The sequence below is a fragment of the Xenopus laevis genome, chromosome 8L, assembly GCF_017654675.1.
Source record: "Xenopus laevis strain J_2021 chromosome 8L, Xenopus_laevis_v10.1, whole genome shotgun sequence".
NCBI lineage: Eukaryota > Metazoa > Chordata > Amphibia > Anura > Pipidae > Xenopus > Xenopus laevis.
In genome coordinates, this window is record NC_054385.1 from 106,920,013 (window position 1) to 106,927,669 (window position 7,657).

At 36.9% G+C, this 7,657-nt stretch overlaps 1 long non-coding RNA gene across 1 annotated transcript; it reads right to left on the reverse strand.

Moving 5' to 3' along the window:
• Window positions 1-3,182: 3,182 nt before the first annotated feature.
• LOC121397165 lies at window positions 3,183-5,693 on the reverse strand. The gene is made up of 4 exons (XR_005963546.1): window positions 5,338-5,693; window positions 4,776-4,891; window positions 3,763-4,010; window positions 3,183-3,436 (listed from the first exon to the last, which is right to left on the reverse strand). It is a non-coding gene; the product is annotated as an uncharacterized LOC121397165 (long non-coding RNA).
• Between the last annotated feature and the right edge of the window lie 1,964 nt (window positions 5,694-7,657).

Here is a 7,657-nt window from a genome sequence, read left to right on the forward strand (position 1 = left end):
CCGGGGGGGGGGGGGCAGGACCAGATCATGATAATAAAATTGGCACCTGTGGATTTGCATTGGGGGGAAAATCCCTATTCTCTATACTAACCATAGTCATTGCTGGGGTAAGGGTGCTGAACTGCACATGAAAGGCTTGTTTGAGCTAGAAGTACCAATAGAGTTGGATTTGGTAACCAGGAAGCCATTCTTGTAAGTCTTGTAATGTGGGAAACTGCTCATTTAGTTACTTAGTTACTAAGTCAGACAGCTTTTTAAGGCCTAGTCATGCCCATTACACAAAGTCAGGCAGGTCATGTAGCTGAGGAAATTATGAGTTGCCCCACAAGGGAAGGTTGGGTGACAAGTGTGGTACTGGGTGGCTAAGGCCCTCTATAGAATATAGGATGGAGGCATGGAGGACCATATTAGGATTGTAGGGGTTGGGCTAGAAGCACCATTGTAGGTAGTAAATTTGTGAGGCTAGGTAATAGGGAAGGTCAGTCCCCCTTTGGTAATGGGTGCCGTCAATCTTTCCCAGGAGATGCGGAGAGTCTTCTTGGCCCAGATCAATGGAAGTATAAGTTTATTAAGTTTCTTGAATACTTCCCAAAGTTCTGTTGGTGTGGGATATTTGGAGATTTGTAAAGAGGCTTTGAAGGTTGAAGTCTGTTGCCCCCCCCCGGCATGAAATCTGATTGGTCTGGGTGTATCAGATCTGTGATGGCCCAGGTAAGCCACATGGCTAGTATTTTTGCATCAGTGTTAATGAGAAAAATTGTTCAATATGAACTACATAAGATGTGGTCCCACCCTGCCTTGGGGATGACTATTATGAGGGCTTCTAGGAATGATGGTGGCAGGGACCCACGGCCTCTGCTTTCTCAACTCCTTCGTTGGCAGCGTACTAGTTTGGGCAATGAACGTGATTAGAGAGCTATCAGTCTCTTTTAGTTCTCAGCCTAGAAGGTGTAGGTGGTTCTTCTGGTTGCTTCCTGTTCTCCTAATGCAAGTGAGCTTCTGGCAACTCATCAAAGTCTTTGAATTTCTTTTGGCGATCTGAATTCATTAGCCACTGCTCATCTGGTGGTGTTGCAGCATTATCAGCTTTTTGGCCTTCTGTAGTAGTTGTTGTTTTCACATAAGGGCCAGGAATGAACGGGGGCTTCAATTGCCTCTCCATTAGAGCTTCCCAGTTCATTGACTACAAATACAAAATGATTAAGTATTTTTATTTTATATGGAATATTTAAATGCTTAATTTTTTAAATAACGGCAATAACAAATAACAGATGTAGCTCAGTTAAATGTTAATTATAATTATTATAATTATTATAATATGGAAGGATGTTTTTAGAGCATCCAATTATTTCTACACCCATTCCTAAATATGACTGCCCTACAAGATATCTACAATATTAACTTACCTCGAAGTAGGGATGTCTCATCACTTGTTCGCCATCATCTTTAACTGAACCGAGACGTTCTTTGTAGTCTTTATTTAAGAGCTGCACAAGAGAAAAATAATAGTTACACAGGAGCCCGTATTAAAGCATACTTGCTTTTCTGTTATGTAATTGAACCTATTCATGGTGCCTTTTTATTCTATGTGCTGCTTTTTACCAATTAAAATGGAGAGCGGCGCAGAACAAATGACAACCAAGAAGCATGAGATGCAACATGGTGGTAGTCACTGTGTATATGTATGTATCTATACAGAGAGGTGCCCTTAATATTCAATATAATGATATTCAGCTCCTGGATGCTAGATGGATTAGTGGCAATTGTATGTCAACTGGATAAAGTACTAGTATCAAATAGTAACTTACTGCTCTTAGTATTCCTCTGGTGTTATCATCCAGCCAGTCTGGATAATTTGGTTCTGCATGAACGACGTATGCATGCAGCTGCTCTTGATTTCCATCGAATGGCAACTGCAAAAAAAAAGATATCATGAACTTAAGTTTTTACTTATACTTATGTATTTGGCCAGGTGATTAATGTTGAAAGCTTCAATAACTGATAGAATGAAACATTGTATTGGGGCTCAAATTTTATATCTCATAACAACATATGATTGTGGGCTTATAATATTATCCTCTTCAATAGAATAAAGGGAAAAAATAGAACTCATCCTAGAGCCAAATCAAATCTAATAATGGATGCTTTAAACTTACCTTACCAACAGCCATTTGGTACATTACAACACCTAGAGCCCACCAGTCTACTGTTCTGTTGTAAACCTTGAGTGTGTACACTTCAGGAGGCACGTATTGCAGAGTTCCACATGGGATATTCATTCTTTTTCCATAGCCAATTCCTTAAGTACCAGAAACATTATATTAGCAAATAATCAACTGGAATTATCTAATAACAGGCATATAATTATATATTGAAAAGAAAGACAACGTAATATGGATATAAATGTTATTACCACACGCATTGGTTTACATGAACTTTCTGTATTGAAATCTAATATAGATCTGAATATATTAAATATCTATAATATTGTGCAGTTACTGTCCTGGGACAATACTGTATATGTTTTACAATTATGCAAAGATAGCTTACCTGATTTGCACAATCCAAAATCTGCAAGTTTTGCATATCCACCACTGTCTATAATAATATTAGCAGGTTTCACATCTCTGTAGTTAAAAAAAACATTAAGAAATTAGTATATTTCCCCATGAATATACTACAGATTATTATTTTTTATATTGTAAAATATAATAGCCCCTGATATAATCAACTCTAGCTGCTACTTAGGTTTGCTACCTAGACAGCCTGGCCTTAGAAAGACCTGCCCAAGACAAAATTCTCCTAGATCAGCCAATCACCAAGTCATAGACCCACCCAATGACATCACTATTCCACCCGTGACCAGCTTTCAATATGCAAAAAGGTGGCAACCCTACGGCTACTACAGCTATAAACCCTTTAACATTCTACAGTGCTTACCGGTGGACGATACTTCGGTCATGCAAGAACTTTATCCCGAGGACGATACAAGCAGAATAAAATCTACAAAAATAAACACATGTACCATTAGTTATAAATACACAACCATTTAAGTATGAGATGAATTGTAGCTGTTACTATAAATATTTGGTTTGCTGCATTATTCCTTAAAGAGGCCTAGGGAATATGCAAATGTACAAAATAATAGTCAAAAGAGAGTATTCCTAACAAATGCTTGCCCCATACTTATGGTACTACTTAAGCAATTGTTAGCCTATTGCCAAATGTTAACAGTTATAAAATGCCTAAAATGACTTACAAAGTGCTGCTTGGTGGGAGTGCACCATTTTTCAGTTGAGCTGCTAAGTCGCCTCCATTGCAAAATTCCATCGCTAAGTAAAGATTGTGTTTCCTCTGGAATGAACAGACTAAACCCACAAGGAAAGGGGCTTTCTCATCTCTCGCCATCTTTAAGATGCTTTTCTCCTCAAAAAGACTGAAATAGAATAGACAGCTTTTGGTTATGCATATTCAGTACAACATACAATTTGACATGGTATTAACAAATACTAATATGTCATAAAATTGTGTCCCCCCCTTTGACCCACTCCAATGTTAAAGGTTTAAGGTGTGAAGTGGAAAGAAGCACCATTGGGGCTGCTATCTCAGACAGCAGCAGCAGCCCCAGAAATCGCAATATCATTTAGGATATTAAAACAAAGATTTGCATAGGTGCTATAAGCAACTACCTCTGTGTAATTTAGTTCTATGTTAGTAAATCAGTCCCCCCCCTTTTTTGTAAGTAAAAAGCTTTTTACTAACCGTTCCATTTGTAAAGTGCTAAAAACGACTGCCTTTGATACACGTTTGATGGCAACCAACTTTCTTGTTTTCTTATGTTCTCCTAGAAAGACCTGGAATGAAAGCAAGTTCATTAAGTTTCCCTGAATATGCTAATAAACAACTGAATCTTATTTAGGGATGAGTAACTCACCGCTCCATAACTTCCTTTCCCAATCCATTCACAGAAATCAAAGTCTTCAAGAGAGCTCCAAGACATTTGCAGATCACTGAAAGAAGATAAACAAGAAAGTAATGTTTAGTCATAATTTACACACATATATATATACTAAATGCTGAAAGTCTTGCTCCAGCACATTATATAACTTTCTCTGTTATACCACTGCAAAAGCTGACATAGGTCTTCTAAGGCCTCAGACACACATGTACCATGGTTTTTAAAAAAGCTGACACTGTGTAAATACACAAGCATAGTGTGCCATTGCCTAAGCTTGAAACCACTTAGTGTATTTTCACAGCAGTCTGCTTTTTTTTTTTAAACAGTGCAAAGTATTGTCAGTAGTTTAATATACTTATTACAGATAAAGTTATATAAAGCAGTAACACAATGAGGCATGGGACCTGTTATCCAGAATGCTGGGGACCTGGGGTTTTTCAGATAATGGTTCTTACCTTTAGTCTACAAAAATCATTTTAACATAAATTAAAAATAAGCTTGTTTTGCCTTTAGTAAAAATTAATTAATTCTCAATTAGGATCAAGGACTGTTTCATCATTACAGAGAAAAAGGAAATACTTTTTTAAAATCTTAATTATTTGATTAAAATGGAGTCTATGGGAGATGGCCTTCTTGCAATTCAGAACTTTCAGGATAACGGGTTTCTGGGAAATGGATCCCATGGATACTATTTTGCAAAAAAATAGAGTAAAGTATATAAAAAATACAAATAACTCTTTACAACTTATCAAGTTTAAGGTTCTACCATATAATATAAAACACATCATGTACTGGTTCTAGTTATAGTTTAACATACGCTGAGTCTGGAGGCTCCTGAGGTGCACATGCACCTTCACTCTCTCCTCTCTCTGCCAACTCCTCTTCCTGGGCAGGATGGGCAGCAATTAATGAACTTTCAGGTTCCTGGGGTAGCTAAAGAGCAAGAAGAGAGTGTAATTATTCAGAGCCTTTAAGTAAACATGAGAATATTAATCAATTGATATGATAATATTTGAGTTACCTATTCCAAGCACTTCTACTTACTTGGTAGATAGGAAAAGGCACTAGTATCAAGGTAACCCAATTATATAATGGTTTAAAGCAGTAATCTCCAGCCAGTGGCTCAGGAGCAACATGTTGTCACTAACTGCTTGGATGTTGCTCCCAATAGCCTCAAAGCAGGTACTTTTTTAAATTCCTGACTTGGAGGCATAAAAAACAGAGCCTCCTGTAGGCTGTCAATACAGATAGGGACTACCAAATAGCCAATCACAAGCACTTATTTGGCAGCCCCAGAGACATTTTTCGTGCCTGTGTTTCATGCCCAACTCATTTTATATTTAAATGTGGCTCATGGGTAAAGTAAAGTAGGTACTTACAAGTTTATCAGAATCACTCTCAGCTTTGCTCTCTGAAGTTTCTGTCCCATGTACCAGATTATCCTCAGGCGGTTGCGATAGCCAACTCTTTGCAGTACTAAAGGATAAACTGCTACTGTCTTCTGAAGTATTCACTGGTACGGAACATTCTGCAAAAATAAAATAATGCAAAACTTCACCTTAGGTTCTATAAACTATGGGTTGGATTGAACTCTGTAAGCTTGGAACAACCAGTTAATAGCCATACGTTTATATATTACAATGTGCCAGAGAAGAAGTAATGACTCTCCTTCTATTCCCTTACTGGCATACATTAATGAGTGGCCTATAGAAGCTGATGATCTGAGGCTGGTTATATAGAATCCATGTGCTTGTCTCCTCTGTGTAAAATGTGTCACCCGGGGTTGGTTTTAATTTGGCGATACATTTTTCAATATTAGTGTTTTGTTATACTGTATATATGTAAATATACTGAGGGATAAGCATGGAGAGTATAGTATTTACTATATTTTGGTGGTTACAGTAATACAAAACAATAAAATACAACTGAAACATTGATTCCTGTAATACTGTACCTGAAGGTGACTTCTTTTCAAACAAGCTGGAATCCTGTTGCAATAACAAACTATTTGCAGTACTATAGGATGAAGCACTGCTGTCTTCTGAAGTCGTGGCTGGTATGGAACATTCTGCAAAAATAAATGAAAAAATATAAAATAATGCAATACTTCATCTTAGGTTCTATAGACAATGGGTTGGAGTAGCTTTTTTTTATTGTATAGATTTATTGTATATTGTGAGTAGGTTCTAGGTAACTTTTTTAGGTTTACTTTTTACTGCAAGTATTAGAGCACTACGGGTTGCAAATATGTGCCCGTAAGTATTTATCTAACAAATATTTGTGCTCCAGGGTGATTTGTCTTCCCGCCCTTATTTGCATATGCATATTAGTCCCTATTGCAGCCGGTATCTCTGGCCTCTCTCTGTTTCTGGATATAGATTTATATTCCATAACTCCAGTTATATAGATGTATATAGATACATCGACTAACCACAATAGAGAAACAAAATACAACACAAACCCATGATATATCAAATACTGTACCTGAGGGTGTCTTGGCTTCTTCAACCACAATTACCGTTACTTCAGGGATTGGATCAATATTGATGGGGTCACTTTCATCATCTGTTAAACTCTGTAAAGATAATATTTAATGATCAGTTGAAAGATCTGATATGCGAAAGGATAGATAGTTAATGCCAAAGAGAAATGTCTTGAAATTCCCATGGTGATGATTATGGAGAGAGACATTTATTCATATCTAAAGGGAACAGCAAATATCCCACCCCATATATCAGCCAAGCCCACTTAGCATGTCTTACAAGTGGATATATCTAACTGTTTTTGTGCTCACTGAAACATTATCCATAAACCCATTGCTCATAAAAGATACACTGTTTGGTTTACCCATTATTGAAGGACATTTTTCTAGAGAGACTTTTGGGCTCCAGCTCAAATGATTTTAGAAAAATCCGAGTATATCTAGAGATTGTGGTTTTACTGTTTGATGTATTTTATGAATATACTCACTTTAGACAATTCAGCAGCTACGCTGGGGGTTTTGCTGTCTGAGTCGTCCTTTTCCTCAGTCTTCCAATACTCCTGCTCATCCACTGGTACTATACTAACAGCAGCTAAAGAAGGAGCAGGTGCAGCTTCTGCACTGAATTCTGTAGAAATCATATAAAATAAATGATCAATTTGTGCTTTTTTTATCTGAAAGTAGAAATATTGTTGACAAATGCAAAGTTCTAGGACTTAAATTTACAAATTTCGGCAACCACTACACTGAAGACAGTAAGTTTTTAAAAACTGTACCTGTTGGATTCTCATCTTCTATTTCCAATATGCTTGATGCTGGTTCTTCCTTGATTTGTTCCTCTATGACCTTTATCTGATTCAATTCTTCATCAGTATCCTTAGGAATACTCTCAGGAAGTTCCTGAGTTTCAACTGATGCTTTTAATTCAACTTCACTTTCAAGTTGTTTTTCAGGCATTTCTTCATTCTCTGTAGGTTCTTCTAGAGTAAGTTGAACAGGTGAAGGGACGCTGTCTTTCTTGGATTCCTGAATGTGAAAAAAATACACATAGTAAAAATATCCTTATTGAAAGCATTTGCAGACCTATATTGCATTGTATATTGTAAGTTTATTTCTATTAGTTTTGATCCTTCAGGGATTATCGCCAAGATATAGATTTTGTATATAAACTTTTGTTTTTACTTAAGGTGAACATGGCTACACATGTTAAATAGCAA